Source organism: Antechinus flavipes, chromosome 5, assembly GCF_016432865.1.
Source record: "Antechinus flavipes isolate AdamAnt ecotype Samford, QLD, Australia chromosome 5, AdamAnt_v2, whole genome shotgun sequence".
Lineage (NCBI taxonomy): Eukaryota > Metazoa > Chordata > Mammalia > Dasyuromorphia > Dasyuridae > Antechinus > Antechinus flavipes.
The window spans coordinates 191,119,764-191,138,390 of NC_067402.1; the positions used below are offsets into that span (position 1 = coordinate 191,119,764).

Sequence of the window (18,627 nt, forward strand, 5' to 3'; positions counted from 1 at the left end):
TTAAATTTCAAAGCTATTATTTCCTATCTTTCATCTGTGGTTCATCTTCGAGAGGCAGTGTGTCATGGTGGATGGAATGCCATCCTTAGAGTCAGAAGGACTTGTGTTAAAGGAGTTTATGACATGTATTGGCTATACCATCTTGGACAAATCATTTAAGCTTCCACTTCCCCAGGAAACTTGCTGTTTGTTCTCTATATTTGATAGTTGCCTGCTCCTATGAAATGGCAAGTCTGGCTTTCTTGGGGAGGGGGGAGATAAAGGAGGGAGAGAGAAAAATTTAGAACCAAAGTTTAGCAAAAATGAATGTTGTAAAAAAATTTTAAAGGAAAAAAAATTATATATAGGTTTGCTGGCTGCAAAGAAGAGATGCTGTTGAGACACTTCCAGGTGTGTGCTAAAGACATTAAAATTTTCAATATAGGTATTTACACCTTGAAAATTGGCAAATATTGCAAATAAGGCCATTTTGTTGATTGTCTAGACTTAAGAAAGATGTTATTAATGCAAATTAAATCTTAAAATGTGAAAAAAATAAAAGAAAAAGAAATAGCAGTCTGCCCTCTCCTTGCTTTCCACTCTATCATCAAAATGGCAGCCTATGCTGATTACACAGAAATTATTTCATAGCCATCAAATAGATAGTTAGATAGACAGACAGATTGATTGGTCCTAGAACATAATTGGCATAGAGAACTCCTTGAAGGAAATTTCTATCAATGTGGATGGGTACATTCTCTACAATTTATAGTCTCAGAATTTCCAGGACCACCTAGAAATTAATTAACTTGCCTGAAGGCCCTCAGTAAGTAGCTTAGGTAGGATTCAAAACTAGGTCTTTCTCATCTGAGAGCAAGCAATTTCTCTGCTTTATCAGTCTCAGTATAAATACATGTTCATGTGCATGTGAGCCTATAGACTAAATTCTGGCCATATCACAGATTCTGTTTTGTCTGGCCTTTTATCCCCTTTCTACTAGATTGTTTTGCTGAAATAGTAAACATTAAAGACTATTAATGCACCATTGGGTTATTACTATAAGCAAAATATGCTCTTTGGGAACAGGGATTATTTTTTAAAGTGTATGTCCTCAGTACATTGCATATTGCTTTGTACATAGCAGGCCAGATGATATTTTTTTCATTGATATAATTTTAATGAACTAAATCTTAGGAAAAAAATTTGGTCTAGCCTCTTCATTTTGCATATTAGGAAATTGAAATCCAAATACTTTACTTACCAAAAGTAACCTGGATTTAAAACCACATCTTCTGACTCTAAATGCAGTATTCTTTATATTATAATGAGTGACCTTTGAGGAGGTGTAACCTGTATCTTTCCTTGTCTTGGAGCAAATTTTTATTCTTTTGATATTGAAGGGAACTAAGGCTAATGGAAGTGTAGATTAAGCTATTTTTTCCCCTCCAGAAGGGTTTTCTTTTGGTCTTTATTTATAGATTACTTGCCTGACCTAGAAACTGTTCTATTATTACAGTTCTTCACTTTGCTAATGGTATAGAAACAATGATTTGCTAGGCCATTTGTGGCCACTGGAGGACAGAAGAGCTTTAGTAATAAGACTCATAAAGCTCAGCATTCTGAGATCATAAAAGCAAGTTCTACCAGGGCCTGTTACACTGCAGAATACTCATAAGAGGGCAGCAGAAGGTCAAAACAATGAAATTTAACCATCGTTCTAATTCATAATTCTATGCCATGTTTTTTACTTCAGAAACTCACATCATCATATTTTATATTGTGTAAAGAAGTATCGTTAGTCTGATCAAATTAAGTTTTCTGACTACTTTAATAATAATAGGTAAATTGCATTTACATAGCACTTTAACATTTGCCAAGCACTTTGCAAAATTATTTAATCCTTATAACATCCTTGATATTATTTTCCCCATTTTACAGAGAAGGGAACTGAGGCAGAGTGATGTTAAGTGGGTTGTACAGGATCATACAGCTTGCAAGTACCTAACGTTGGATTTGAGCTCAGCCTTTCTAACTCAGGGTACACATATTTCATCTACTGCATTTTCTAGCTGTTGCTAAAAAACAATGACAAAATTCCTCATTCAATCTGTTGGTATTATAGGGCACTGATCATTACCCTATATGAAAACAACTGAGCATCACAGGAAGTAATCTTGGGAAACTTTCAGTTAAGATTGCAACATGAAAGGTTATATTATAATCCTGCTCTCCCCCACATACCACACTACATTTAATATATTAATAATATCCCACATAGACCATTTATAAAGAAACTCAAAGAGAAAAAGAAATACTAATTCAAAGTGCATTATAAAAACCAAACAAACAAAAAATAGTGAGAATGTCAAAGCTGGTAGAGGGGAAACACAAGTGAGCTAGGGTTAATGGGCTAAGAGGAACAGTTTGACAAGAATTATTCCAGGGATGTCAAACTCCTGAAGGTAGTCCTGAAGTGAATCAACATTTAACAAAAGGATGATAAACAAGTGGGACTCCAATAATCAAGAATCTAAAAGTTTCTCTACTCTGATCTCTCAGAACAGGGACCAAAGGCTAAAACCCCAGATCTCCAGTAAAGTGATTATTTATCCTGTATACAGCACAAAGTTGTTTGTATGTCATCTCTTACATTAGACTGTAAGCTCGTAGCATCTAGTTGCATAGTGCTTGATAAATGTTTATTGACCAATTCATCTTATTCTGTTTCCTTTTATAATCAATTAATGGGAGATCCCTGGTTTTAGGCTTTGGTCCCTGGAATAGCCCCATAGAAGATAGCACTGGCTTTGACTTGCTCTCCTACCATACCACCATGTCATTCTTTTTATTTATATATTTATTTATTTTCTCCCATATCACTCTTGACCAAGTTTCCATGCACTATCTCCTACTAGGAAATCTCATTCCTGCAACTTCCTTCAGCTTACTTGGTCTTGGATCCCAAATTTCACAACAAATAATGAAGCACAAAAAAAGTAAGCACTACTTTAGGTGTAAGAAAAATAATTTCTACAAAATAGACTATAACAATTTCTCAGAAAATTCAAGGTGCATTTCTAAAAGTGAAGGATGCCCACTGCTTTGTAAACAATCTGAAAAAAATGGACCTTAAGTCACAGGATGGATGGAGTAATTACCATCACTGAAAAAATTGAAGTAGGGGTATCAAAATAACAGAATAATTTTCAGGTGACTTCAAGAAAATTAACACTAATAAGAAATAGGCCTGGCAAGTTGAAATAAAAATATAAATCTGGTTTTCTAACATCAGGTACTGAACTCTACATACTACATCACTGGCAAGCTGGCCTAATTTATGGTTCCCCATTCATAACATTCCATTTTCTTTTTTCTGTATCTAGTCATAAGCTGTCTCCCATGTCTCCCCTTTTCTTTGCCTCTTCAAAGTTTAGCTCAAAGAATATCTCCTATAGAAAGGAAATCCTCCTGGTTATTAGCATTCTTCTTCCCAAGAATATAGAGAAAATAGATATGAAATTATACCCCCTCTTTTTAATTTGCAGTGTACACAGCAATAGTGTTCATGAATGAGAAAGACCAATGTATTTCAATTTAGAAGATGTGAACCCAGGTCTCAGATCCACTACTCACTACCTCAGTGACCTTCAGCTACTTATTTAACTTCTGGGCCAGCTTCTTTATCTCTAAAATGAGAAGGCTGAACTAGGTGCCTCTAAAGCCCCTTCTTCTTTTAAGTCTTTAGTCCTCTATGTTGTTGGGTTTTCCCCCAATAGAATGTAATGGCTCACAGAAAACATCATTTTTGTTTTGTCTTTCTAGCATCCTAACACATAATAGGTGCTTTATTTGTTGTTTTTTGTTGTTCAACTGTGTCTGTTTCTTCATGATCTCATTGAAGGTTTTTTAGGCAAAGATACTGGAATGGCTTGCTGTTTCTTTCTACAAGTCATTTTATAAATGAGGAAACTGAGGCAACAGAATTAAGTGACTCGCCAGGATCACAGTTAGTGTCTGAGGATTTCTGACTCCAAGCACAGTACTCTATGCATTATGGTATCACCTAGCTGCCTTAGGTGCTTAATAAATGTTTGTTGAATGAATGAATGAAGGAAAGCTATAGTTTCACATCTCTTCTACTTTTTACTGTCAGACTCCTACAAGAATTATCTGCACTTCCTTCTGTACCATTCACTCACTTTTTAGTCCATCTGGTTTCTGTTTCTACCACTTGATTAAAATACTCTGCAAGATTATCAATGATCTCTTAAATTCCTGAAGCCAGGCATTTTCTCAGTCCTAATCCTCCCAGGGTTCTTTAATACTGACCTCCCAGACACTCTCTTTCTTCATGGTCTCCATGGCATAGTTCTACTGGTTCTACTTGTCTGACTGCTCAGGCTCTTTTGCTGGATCAATGTCCTTCTTATCATGGGTGTTTGCTAGGGTTCTGTCCTGAGTTTTCTTTGTTCTGTGTTCTCTCTCTCTCTTTCTCTGTCTCTGTCTCTCTGTCTCTCTCTTTCTCTCTCTTTCTCTCTTTCTCTCTATTTTTCTCCCTTTCTCTCTCTCTCTCTCTCTCTCTCTCTCTCTCTCTCTCTCTCTCTCTCTCTCTCTCTCTCTCTCTTTTTCTCTCTCTGTCTCTGTCTCTCCTCTCTCCCCACTCCACCCCCCAGACAACTGGGGTTAAATGACATGCCCAGGGTCACACAGCTAGGAAATGTTAAGTGTCTAAGACCAGATCTGAACTTGGGTCCTCCTGACTTCAGACCTGGTGCTCTATCCACTGCACCACCTAGCTACCCCCTATATTCTCTTTCTTAGATAATTTATCTTCTCTGTAAGTTTTAAGTATCATCTCTACACAAATGACTTCTTAGTCTATATATTCATCCCTAATATTATTCATGATCTAAAGTTCCTCATTATCAACTGCCAATAAGATATGTCTTCCCAGATATCTTTTGGGATTTAAAACTCAAGGTCACAAAATAACTCTACCTCTACCACTGCCTCTGTCCCTCCTAGATAAATTTATTTCTGTTGCAGGTACCACTCAACAAATATTTCTTTATTAAGTAGCTGTCCACCTTAAGTCAAGCTCTCCCTGCCTCTCTCCTGAACAATGGCAATAGCCTCCCAATTGGAATCCTTTGCAATCTCTCCATTCTCTCACACAATTGCCAAAATAATCTTCCTGAGGCACAAGTTGTACCATCTTCTCCCTAACTCAAAAATTGTCAATGGCTTTTTATTAAACAGCCTGGCATTTAATGCTCTCCTCATCTGCTTTTCTAGCTGAATCTGATACCACTCCCCTTTCATAAACTCTCTGTTCCAACTGATCTCAGAACTTAATATTCCGTTTCCTGCCTCCATCCATTCATCTGAAAAGTTTCCTATGTCTGGAATGCACTTACCCCTCATCTCTGTCTCTCAGAATCCTTGTCTTCTAACAAGAATCAATTCAGGTGTCACCTCCATTTTTCATGAACCTTCCTATTCCTTCTCTATTTTGCCCTATAGCTGTAAATTCTCTCTCTTCAGTTTTTCTTGTACTCTACCTATACTTGAATTCCTGGTGTATCCCCATATTGAATGTAAGGTCCTTGAAGGCAGAAACTATCTTTTTTTGTCTTTGTATTCCCCAGTACCTAGTCTGGTGCTTTGCATGCAGTAGACAATTAAGAAAGGTTCATATAGCACTATCTAGTCAAGTTGTAGCTAAACTAGATGAAGTGAGTTGCTTTTTTTTTTTTTTTTTGCTAAAGCAATTGGGGTTAAGTGACTTCTCTAGGGTCACACAGCTAGAAAGTATTATGTGTCTGAGGCCAGCTTTGACCTCAGGTCTTTCTGACTTCAAGGCCGATGCTCTATCTACTGCACCACTTAGCTGCCCCAAGTGAGTTGCTTTTCAAAGCTGGCTCCTTGCCAAACTTGATTGTTACAACTTTAATTGTAATACAGAGAAACTGAGGCAGACAGAGATTGGTTATTTTCATCTTTGATGTGGAGAGTTTAGGCTAGTCAACTGGATGGGACTCTTGTCCAAAGCATTCAGAACAGATAAACTGAGGCAGGGAACTTATATAGGGTTTAAGCTAACTAGGGTTTTACAGGGGAAACAAAAGCAGATAAGGGGGACAAATTCCCTAGGATGATGAACAAGCCATAATTCCAGGAAAGGATCATAATCCTGACAGGATAGGGATCAAAATAATAAGGACACAGACAGGAGACAGGGAGGTGAGAGGCAATACTAAAAGGAAGAAGGATTATCCTAGCAAGAATTGAGATAAAGCATCTGGAGTTTATGACACAATAGTATGTAAAACTCAATTTCCAATCCTAATGGCAAGAAAGGGGGAAGGGTGGCTCAACATGGCAAGCGCTACCATGAACTTCTATCAGTGAACCACCAGTGACTCTTTCAACTTTTTGAAACTCAAAAGATAGATCTATACATAATCCTCATTAATCTTGGATCAGGAAAGCGTAAACACATTAGAGACAAAATAACCAAACAAAAGGAAAACACCATGTGTTCAAAGTCACATGGTAATCAGATGCAGGAGGGACTCTACCACCTAGATTTCATCCTTTCTACTTTCTCACTAGAGAGCAGAGAGAGAAGTGAAGGGTGGGAGGGGAAGGAGAATAGTGAGAAAATCAAATCCTCTTTTAAAGCCTTTTTTAGGAATCCACAGTTCTAGCTCAGGAGCCAACTAAAAGGTTTTGCATTACCATGAAAGTCACAGAAAATCTATGCTCTGAATCAGGGATAGTGTAGAGTTATAACTATTACAGGGTATCACATATTTCTGGAAGTTCTCACCAAATAATTCTCCAGTCAAATTACTAGTGGGCAAAACATACTGTATATGCCCCAGTGAGGGAGCTTCCATTGTCTAATCCCCCAGTAGAATTATATTAATGAATTTGTCTTGAATTGAGTCCACCAAGACCTACTTAAATTAGTCCAACAAAGTGGCTTCACTGTACCCAAGGTCTTAGATAAAGGTTCCAAAAGAAGTATAAATCTCATTCAGGTATAATTTATGGACCAAAATCCAGCTGCCACCTGTTTTTGTAGGCTCAATAAGCTAAGAATGGTTTTTATCTTTTAAAGTGCATTAAAACTTTGTTTACAAATGTAAAAGTATTCTTAGTTCATAAGTCTTACACAAAAAAACAGACTTCAAGCAGGATTTGGTCTATGAGCCATAGCTGGCAACTTCCAGTTCACCAATTCATATTATAACTATGGAAGACAATTATCAGCTATCTGAGGTTTCACTAAATCTAAGTACCTCCATGACATCCTCAAAAATCTACTAATGAATGGATGACTATTATCGTAATTAGTATGTCTAATTTTAATAATTTCGAGAGAAGAAATCCCATCTTTATTTGTTCAATGAGGAAATTCTGTGGGTTTTGGATGAAATAGAACCAGAATTAGGAAAATTCATTTAAGTACCTTAAAAAAATGTCCCGAGGGCTTTCTGAACAGGATAAAGATGTAATAGGGGCTCATCCTAGTTGATCTTGTCAATTACTGGGCTCACTGAGCATTACGAATTGTCCTGTCATGCAGATATTTTCTAAAAGGTACATTTTATACCTTTTTTCCTACTTTTTTCCTAAGAAGTAAAGGAGTTCTCTCAGAACTGTCACTTTTTCTGGCTCTGGGGGCAGGGGAAGAGAACCTAAAGACTATATAGTAGATAATACTGGAGGATAGCAATGTGGATGAAGACAAATGATTTAAAAAAAAAAAAGCACTAAGTCTCCAAAAACTTGCAAACACGAAAATTAGTAAATGACAAATAAGTTATTGATTTAATAGCAAAAAAAATTATTTTGGGGAGAAGCTCAAAAGAACCATTCTAGAGGCCTTAAATTTACTTTCTTAGGAACTTTTAATTATATGCACCCATACTAGGACTGCTTCTCAAGACTATGCCAAAAACTCAAATATCCACTTTACTCTCTATTGTATAGATACAACCTAAATATCCAATCTAATAAAGATCTCTGAGAATTTTTTTTTTTATTCTGAGAACTCAAAAGGAAATAAAAGAACAGCTTTGCACTTTGACTTACTCATTCTGTCTGGCTCATTTTCCCAAAGAAAATGTGATATATTTGGACAAAAATAAACACAGGATTAGAAATAGGGGATATGATGATACATTTTTGACATGATTTCTATCTATATTGGCTGTTTCTGTGGTACATATTGAAATGTGTTGAGGCATACTTGTACGCCTCAATTCTGTATACCCAATTCTGTGAAGACACTGAGATATCACACTAATTTAGTTTTATTAAGGGTACAGATTTTTGTCTCAACACAAGCAAAAACTTTCTAACAGTTAATCCAAAATGGACTGGGTCAGTTCATAGGGTTGTGAATTCCCTTCACTGAAGTCTTTAAGCAGTGATTATATAATAACTTTATTTTCTTATAGATTGGGATTCACGGGTTTTTTTAGCTATTGGATCAAATAACATCTGTTTTAAAAACAGCCAAAATGACATGTTTGTATATTTTACAATGCTCTATTGAATGGATTTTGCCTTTTAAAATCTTCTGTTAAATAATAAAGTTACTTTTAGAAGACGGTACATTGAGGCAAGTGAGATTTTTAAAAAATAATATACAGAAAGGATAATTTTAGGTGGGGCCTGAATTTTTACAAACTGAAAGTATTTTCACACTTTTCCCCAAATGTGTACATTTATAATTATCTTTCAAGGATTAGAAGTCAGCCAAGGGTTAATCTTAAAGAGAATGACAATTTTTTTGTGCCTGATTTTTGACAATAAAATAATCCAAAAGACACCTAAAAGAGTATTTTTCTCAAATTTTATATTTAAATTTTAATTCAATCCTTTATTAAAAAACACCACCTCCTACTGCCAATATTTTTAGGGTATTTGCTGGTGTTTTTTATTAAAGAAAATAAAATGATTATCATTCAATTCTTATAGATCAAATGCTAAGCTTTAGATGTCCAGATATTTCACTATGAATAGGAATCTTCTTCCAAGATTATTTTGTGAAGCTAGAGTTTTCAACCATATTTACATCCATATTTAAATAGGCTCTCTATGTTATAAATTATGGGGGACAGGAGAAGTTAAGTTTGCAATCTCCCTATTAATTCTAGAATCTTTTCAGGGTATGGGGTCAGTAACAGTCTGATAGTGGAAGGGCCCATTAGGTAAATTTGGCTCTAAGAATGTTAATTGAAAGTCCCCTTTACCCATTCAATCCTTTTTTCTTTGCCTTTCTTCAGTTGCTGGGGTCCCATGGTGACTATCATTGAAAGAAATCATCCTCTTCAGCAGTTACACAACACCATGGCAACTAGGACATCAGCTGAGCTGGATAGATGCTAAATACACAGCTAGTGGCTTCCTTCCTACTTTGTAAATCCTACTCTCTTTGAGGCCCTGAGAAAAAGGATAAAGACTCATAAATATGCACAGGAATACATCTGTTCATATGTACATATATATAAATACATATAAACAAATATATGGATGTAAATCTAGATTTATTATACTATCTATCTCCTCCAAAATTCTCCCCTGCCCCACAATCCAGGTCAGATATTTTAAAAGTTTTAACAGAAAAAGTCAAGAGGATGGGAGTAAAAGGGATTGGTTTGGGGGATGATTCTTGGTTCAAAGAGAAATGAAGCACATTGTATTGCATTATGAATGGGTGGGGAAGTCAGAATCTTAAATACATGTTCCAACTTGTGGTTACATTCAGGTCAATAAACTTTATTTCATCAAATGGTGAAATCAACTAATTCCTTTTATCACCTCTGAGGCAGGTGAAACAATGCTGTCCTTGGTGCTGAAGATACTGTTCTTTTGGGGGGTCAGAATGTTCTAAAAACAAGTTAAAGGAACATCTTGCCAGTTCTGAAGTCAGAGTAACTGTTCTCTTCAATGGCCAGTTACAGTCTTCATGGTAATTAGAGAGTAGGATGGAATAATGATAGGGGGAGAAAGGACTATTTTCACTTCTAACCTGAACATCTTAGAAAACCCAAATGAAAATCTTAGGTGGAAAACAGAAAAAGGAATGGGGCTTTTTGTGTGTGCTAGTAAATACTTCCCTTTTCAGAAGCAATCAGTCTAGTTCAGATGTTTCTGCTGCTTTGTTGCTGAAAGGAAGGGGGTAGGGAAATGGTTAGATTCTTCCACTAAGCCACATGATCGATTTCCCATGTGACACATTCCAGAGCCCTGGAAAGAAAAAGGGAGGGGCAATAAGAGTGGGGATGGGGGCGGGAGGATGGTTTAGTAGTCAACCCTGCAAAAACGTCATCTTGTCTCTATACCAGGAAACAGGCAATGAGCCAGAGGAAAGGCAGAGGATAGACATGAATATGCTCCAAAGCTTCTCCCGGGATCTGTGGTTTTTTCTAGACTCTTGTTCAAGGGGAATTACTAGCAGAGAATATCCAAGAAGAAGACGTCTGAGATCAGATCATGAGCAAGGTAGGTGATAGACACAGTCCTGCAACAAAAGAATTAAAATCTATTTCAGACGACACAACGTGTTTTTCCCCTCCAGGAAATTTGGAATTTAAGAACTACTTGGATCCTGATTAGGATCTTTTAGACCGAAGATGAAACATAAAATAAATTAAGGAAGGCTTCTGCTGAGAGCAAATTTGACTGAGATTGTGTGGGGAAAACTGATCACTATCTTCCTACAGAAAAGGAAAGAATTTGTTTTCATTGAATCCTGGAAGGTATACATGGGGAGTAGAAGGGACAGAATCACGTTGGTGAAACCTAATTTTGTATGCAGTAAAATCCAGTATCATTTTTATTTACTCCCTCCATGCTGATATTCTCAGAGAATATTGACAGAGGTTTAAAATATTGGGGCAGATGAGACAATCTTATGCCTTGTAATTATTCTTATCAGGTTTTCACTAATAAAAGGTCTCATACATTAGGCCAACTCTGAAAGGAAAATTAGAATATGAAACATTGCGGTTGTTCGATTAGAGAGATCACTTAGTTCTCAGAAATGGAGAGGCTATTAGGAGCAAGAATCTCTTTAGACATTAATCTTAATAGATCTCATCATTTTTACACAGCATAGAGTGAAATGGAGAATTGGTAATCACTAGATTATCTCAAATAATATAGAATCAAGTTAGCCAATACAGGATTTATAACTGGTTCATCTGCTTTAAAATAATTGGCCACTTTTTCCTTCCTTTTGTTTAATGTTCACCTGGCCTGAAAATCTTTTATGGTACCATGGAAACAAAGCACTTAAAAAAAAAGTCTAGGAAAAAAGAAGCTGGAACTAGATCACAAGTTTTCTTCATCAATCAAAAAGCATTTATGAAGTGTTTACTATGTACCAGAAAACATGTGAGGCACTCAGAATATAGATGCAATGAATGTGATAATCCCTACAGGCACATAAGTTATATTTTAATAGGAATAAGAATATATACATAAATTATACACACACACACACACACACACATTATATATATACAGAATAAATCCAAATAAATATAAAGTAATTAAATATTAGATGGTTGGGGAGGAAGATAGAGCATAATAGTTGGGGAAAATCAGGAAAGGCTTCATGTAGAAGTTGATACTTGTGCTGCATCTTGAAGGAAGAAGAGAGGGATTCCATAAGAGAGAGGGGAGGAGGCCGAGTCTTCTAGGCAGGAAATCCTAGTGCAGACGTTTGAAAGAGAGGAAATGGAGGTTCTAGTGTAAAGAACAAAGAGGTCAGTTTGTCTGAAAAGAAGAATGTTGGAAGGGGAGAAATGCCCACTGAGGTTGAAAAAATAGGGTTGAGCTAGATTGTGAAGGGCTTTAGAAGCCAAGAAAAAATTTATATTTAATTTTAGTCAGTAAGGAACCAATGGAGTTGAGTAAGTAAAGGAGAGACATGAGGAGAACTATATTTAAAGAAAATTACTTTGTCAAGAATGTGTAGGATAGGCTAGAGAGAGAAAGACCAATCAGGAGGCTATTGCAATAGTACAGGTGAAAGGGGATGAGAGTCTGAACTAAGATGGTATGGTTTGGTTTGGTTTGGTTTGGTTTTTTAGTAGAGAGAAGGGATTGAATACAAAATATGTTTTAGACATTAAAACAGAAAAAATTGATATCTGATTGAATAGGTGAACTAAGGGAGAATGAGGTGTTAAGGACAACTAGGTGGTATGGATAGAGTAGTCTGGCCAGACCTTTTGTTAATCTTTATAACTTGATTTCCTCATGGTAAAATGAAGGTTAGGGCTTATGTTTCAGATTTGTAAAGCACTTAGCACATTGTCGGGTACATAATAAGTGCTATAGAAATGTTAGTTATTATTATTAATGCAGAGATTATAAAACTGGGAGACTTGGGGGATGGTAGTGCCTAATACAAAAATTGCAAAATTTGAAAGAAGAAAGAATTTGGAGAGGAGAGTGGAAATAATACAATCAATTTGGGACATAATTGAATTTGATAATCTCTGGAACATTTAATACAACTTTTTTTATAATAGCTTTTGACTTTAAAAAAATATATGCAAAAATAGTTTTCAACATTTATCTTTGAAAAACTTTGTATTCCAAATTTTTCTTCATCCCTTTCCCCTCTTCTCTACCCTACCCAACAAGAAATCTAATATAGGTTAAACATGTTAGTGCACACTTAAAAAAAATTTCACATTTAAAGACCAGGTAGCTTAACTAGATTTTCATGAAAGTACTTTTTTGTGGTTAAGTAGTTTATAAATTTAAACATATGAAATATATATTAAATTCACTATTTAGCATTTGGGTTTGTTGTTGATTTAAAAAAGATAAACCATTAGTATGCTTTCACATAAGCTAATAGTTGCATTGATAAATTAAAAGACTTTTATGTTTAAATGAACTAAAGAAAAAGGTTTTGGATATTTCTCTTTTTCAACTCTTCTCACTATTCAATCCTTTGCATCTAGCTTTTGCCCTCCTTCTTCAAATGAAAGTAACCTCTCCAAATTTCCACATCAATTTCTTAATTTCCAAATTTAATACCTTTTTCTTAATCTTTATCCTTCTTGATCTCTCTGTAGCATTTGATATTATTCACTATGCTTTCTTGAACATTCTCCTCTCTAGGTTATAATCTCTCTCTCTGTCTCTTTCTGTCTCTGTCTCTCTCTTCCCCTCTTTCTCCCTCTCTCTCCCTTTCATTACCTCTCTCTCTCTCCCCTTCTCTTTCCTCCTCTTTCCTCCTTTTCTCTCTCCTTTCCCTCCCCTCCTCTCCCCCCTCTTTCTCTTTGTCTCTTTCTTCTTTCTCCCCTCCCTCAATTTTCCTCCCTCCCCTCCTCCTTTCCTTTTCCCCCCACTCCTATTGGTCTCCTTTTCCCTTCAACATCAAATGCAAGCTTTTCTGTTAGGCATTTATAGCCCTTCACAACCTGCTCTGACCTACCTTTCCAGTCTTTTTACTACTCTTCAGTCGCCCAAGGTCTAGACAATGGCCTCTTCCTGTTGCTCTTACACAATATTTCATTCCCTTTCTCTACATTTTTATTACCGACTCTTTCCTGTGCCTGAAATTCACACCATCCTCACTCCTTTCTCTTAGAATTCCCAGTTACTTTAAAAATTCAGCTCAAGTACCAAGTCTACAGGAATTCTTGCCTGATCTCCTAGCTGCTAGTGCCTTCCTCCTCCCCACTAATTATTTTTAACCTAGTATTTATTTCCTATACTTTACAATGTATCCATAATGTTGTAAATATATTGTTTCCCCAATAGAATGTAACCCCTTAATTTCAAGGACTGTTTCATTTTTGTCTCTTTAAGCCAGAATCTAATGGGTGTCTGATACAGAAGGTTGTTAGTTGTTTGATTGTTGCTACTGCCAGACCCAGACTTTTGTGAGACACTCTAGCCATCCACCATCCCCTTTCATAAAAGTGGATTTTCTCGACTGTATCCATAGAAAATGTGGTGTGCGTTGGGTTTATCCTGAGCATATTGAGCAAAGCAAGTTTCTACATATGAAGAGAAAATGAATGAACCAAATCTCAAATTCTGTGAGATTCTTCATTAGATCAGCTAAATTAGATCTAGGATATTGTGTTCTTCTTGTTCCTAAAAGGCAAAAGCTTAAGTTCTTAGTTTTGTTTATATCACAGACCTCTTTGGTTGTCCAGTGAAGTTTTTGGATGCCTTCTCAGGATAAATGCATACAATAAAACATGAAGAATTTTGAAATAAACCAATATTGAAATAGTTATAAAACACTTATATACACATACAAATGTATAGCACAAATTATGAAGCCCTGCTCTAAAGTCTCATTTTTCTCCTGCACCTTAAACCCCCCACCCCCACTCCCAAAAAAGTCCCACTCATCTATCAACAATTCATCACTACAACTTCATTTTCTAGGCTTAAAGATGAAAAATATCATAGAACTGAAAAGGTTTTTCTGATGATATCAAATCCAGCCATTTCACTTTATAAATGAAAAGCTCTTGAAAAGTTAAGTAATTTGTCCCCAACAACATAGAGGCAGTTCTAGATAGATACAGTTTTTCAAAGTCTTATTCTAAGTGTGAGTGAAGTACTTGATCAGAGGTTTGATGGGTGTATAATGGACACAAATCGGAGATCGAGGGCCTGAATAGGAAAATAAGTGGACTCTATAGAGGTAAAAAAAAAAAAAAAAAATACACACAAAAAATGTGAAAATTAGGACAATAAAGACCAAATTTGTCTTGTTCATAAGTTTGTTCAAGGACCAAATGAATATCTTTCTCTTTCTAGCATCCTCTATAATTTGTCTCAAAAATATTTATCTCATCATTTACTCCAAAGTTTATCAATTAATCTGAGAATTTCAGAATTGTGAGGGCCATCAAGGGGCATCTAGTTCAACCTACACCAGAAGATGAATTGCCTTTATAACATTGTATGGTGTGCAACTCACTCAATAAATCTCAGAGATCTCCCAAGGTGTAAAGAGAAAGTTTATTCACAGCTCATGAGAAGCAGGCAGCCACTCTCACCATATTGGGAGAGGGGTGAAAGTGAGATGCTGAGCACAGGCAGTAAGGGCAATATATATTTTCCCTGATACAACATTAACACCCCTCCCTCCCCTCTTCTCCCCCTTCCCACTGGCTCATCCTCATTGACTGAGAATGTGACCTTATATTCTTTTTTTTTCTTTTTTTTGCTTTTTGCTGAGGCAATTGGGGTTAAGTGACTTGCCCAGGGTCACACAGCTAGGAAGTGTTAAATGTCTGAGGTCAGATTTGAACCCAGGTCCTCCTGACTTCAGGGCTGGTGCTCTATCCACTGTACCACCTAGCTGCCCCTGTGACCTTATATTCTAAGTGTGAAAACTACATTGAATGGTGAAGAAACACATAGATTCTAATTTAAACAAAGACATGCCTTTTACTGACCCTGAGACATATGCTTTCAACATATGAGCTGAATAGAATAGGTCTGAGTCAGTCTGCTTTACACCCTCCCAGAATTGCTCCATCCACCCATATCCTGGGAACTATTTGCCAATGAGGAAAGACAGGGGAAAATAGGAACCTGATGACATAGCTTGGTTAATTTATAATTTTTCTTTTGAAGAAAAATCAAATTTTCCATTCACCATACTCAAAAAGTAGTCATGTAACCTCTGCCTAAAGACTTTCAGTGAGGAGTACCCATTAATTGCTCTTTGCAATTTCTATTTGTTGCTTTTCTAGAACCAAACAAAACAATCTGACCTCCTCTTTCATAATAAATAAATACTTGAAGAGAGCTCTTAGATCTTTCACTGAGTCTTCTCTTTATGCTAAACATACCTAGTTTCTTCAACTGATATCATATGATTATTAACATAAAGCCTTTCACTCTTCTGGGAGTTTCCTTTGGACTGTTTCTAGTTTTCCATAGTCCTTTCAAAACAATGGTGACCTGAACTGAACATAATCCTTATATGGAAGCAACATGATATGATGAAAAGAGAACTAGATTGGATTCTAGATGACCTGGATTCAAATCTCAACTCTACTACCTACTACCCTGTGGGAAAATCACCCAACCTCTCTAAGACTTAGTTGACTTATCTGCAAAATAAGTAAGCTTTTACTGACTGATCTCTAAACTCCCTTCCTTTCTAAGATTTTATGACCAGGGCAGACTATAGCAGGACTATTATCTCCTAGTTACTATAAACTATTCTTATTATAACCCAAAATTGTATTTAGACTGCCATAACACAATATAAGCTTAAATTTTACTTTCAGTTCACTAAGCAAGTATTCTGTCATTTTGTTAACAAGCTAACAGTCTACAATGCTTATACAGTATTGAAAAGTGGGTCTACAAAGATAAAGAGAAAATAATCCTTTCCCATTACATACTAATAGAGTAAACAATATATACATAAATAAACATATGCACCAAAACCCCCATCTTTTTTTTTATATGTCTAATCATACTAGACCTGTTTCTTATATTTGTGAAGGTGATTTTTTTAACCCAACTGTAAGATTTTCTACTTACCTCTTTTAAATTTCATATTACCTTTTTCTTAGATCTTTCCTCTTAGTCTGTTAGCTCTCTCTACCAACTTTGTGTTATCTGCAGATCTGATAAGTATGTTTTCTGTGCCTTGATCAATCCAAGTCATTGATTTACATGTTAAATAGCCATAAATATTTATTGAACTAGGCATGAACTGGCAAATCTATTTCCATTGAACAGGTTGGAATGTAGCTCTAGGAAAACTTGGAGATTATTTTTTGGACACTAAGAATAAAGTAAAAGATACAAAATCTCATATGAAGATAAGCCATGAATACCCAGCGCAGTGCTCTGCATACTTTGTCAGTCGCAGATCAGGATGATAAATGTTTGTTGAATAAATATTTCACAAATACATCTAGATGGACACTCAATAAGTTAATCTGAATTAACTGCATATACCCAAAATATCTTCGAATAAGGTCATGAATCGCTCCTAATTCTACATACTCCTTGGCATTCAATAAAAGTTTAATGAAAAAACATATATACATACACACACACACACACACACACACACACACACACACACACACAAGAAAAGAAACCATGAAGTCAAGTCCACAGAATGAAAGTGATTGCAACCTTGTGACATTTAAAGACATATCTTTTTCTTTTCTTTCCTTTTATTGGGGGGAGGGAGGGAGTACATTTCCTGTACATCTATGGGGTAGATGAATAAAAGAGATTATAGAATCATAGAGTCTCAGAGGTGGAAAGTACTTGGAAGAAGGTACTAGTTCAAACTCCTACTTAACACATGAATCCTTTATGTAAAAACTACCTAATATCATAATCTAGGTTTTTCTGTATTGTCTCAAATGATAGTTAACAAAGCTAACTAAAGTCCATTTTTGGATATCTGTAATAAATGGAAAGTTTTTCCTTATGTGGCTCTATAATCTGATTCCTTAGAAAAAAATGAATGAATGAAAAGACATGTATTGACTGTTTACTACCTAGAAGGCATTGGGCTAAGTGCTGGGGATATAAATTCAAAAGAATGATAATTTCTTCCCTTAAGAAACTTACATTCTAATTCTAAAAACAGCATACATAGGAGAATTGTGAAAACACTCCTATATGAGTAGAATCACAGGGCAATTTGAATGAGGTATCTTTTCTAGAAGTAATGGGCAAAATTTTTGTTTAAAAGTACCTTAGCATAGTTCTTGGCACATGGTAGATAGCACATAAATACTTAGTGCCTTCCCTTTACTCCCAAATAATAATAATACTGATTTGATCATTATTCATTGAACAAGAAATAGAAAGGAGCATGGGGAGAGAAGATTGTTTGTGCTAATACAGAAAGACAATGGTATGGTTCAGTAGCTGGGACTGGCCAGATGAAATGACCTCTCAACAATGAAGAAGGCCTATCTTGAGATAAGTTGGTATCCTGAGAAAGGAAAGCGAGCCCAAGAAGTCTGCTGCTGTCTCAGGCAGTTCTCTTCTCACTACAATTAGCTCCAAGTCCTCAAAGCATTCACCAAAAAAGCAGTGACAATATTCCCTAGAGAATCCTTAGACATTCGGAATTTATTTGGACTTAGGAACCATAATATTTGCTCCAATATTATAAAACTCTCAACTTGATCCCCAGAGTGCCCTTGGAGTTTGGAGTACCTATGGTTTCCATTTGAGTCATGGTGTTAATTTCTAAAGTTTAGTTAACTGCTATTTTGTAGTGGTAATTTTCTTGTCCAGTAAGTAACTACTTTCTGAAAAGAGCAAAAGGTATATATGATCAGAGCCAGAATATCTTTCTCTCATTTTTGGTAGATGGGCAGCAGAACTGAAAAAGGAACATGGCCTCACATTTCACTTGGATGCTGATTATATTTACCCATCCCCGTTGCTGTCACCTAATTCACCTTCCATAAGATTCAATAATAAAAATTAAAACCAATAAAATTCAATAATAAAACCAAAAACCAATTTTAAAAATCCAAAAATCACTACACCTATAGAAGACCAGACCTTTTAGGAAATCCCTTATGTCAATGCCACAACAGGAAGAGCCTGATTATACAGTAGAGACTAGAAGGAAAAGCA

General features: G+C 35.9%; 1 protein-coding gene across 1 annotated transcript in view; it reads left to right on the plus strand.

Moving 5' to 3' along the window:
- Positions 1-10,294: 10,294 nt before the first annotated feature.
- GPR19 (G protein-coupled receptor 19) overlaps positions 10,295-18,627 on the plus strand; it is a 44,002-nt gene continuing 35,669 nt past the window's right edge. Inside the window, exon 1 of the mRNA XM_052000106.1 lies at positions 10,295-10,500. The gene's annotated coding sequence lies outside the window, so the exon portion shown is untranslated. The remainder of the gene's footprint in view (positions 10,501-18,627) is intronic.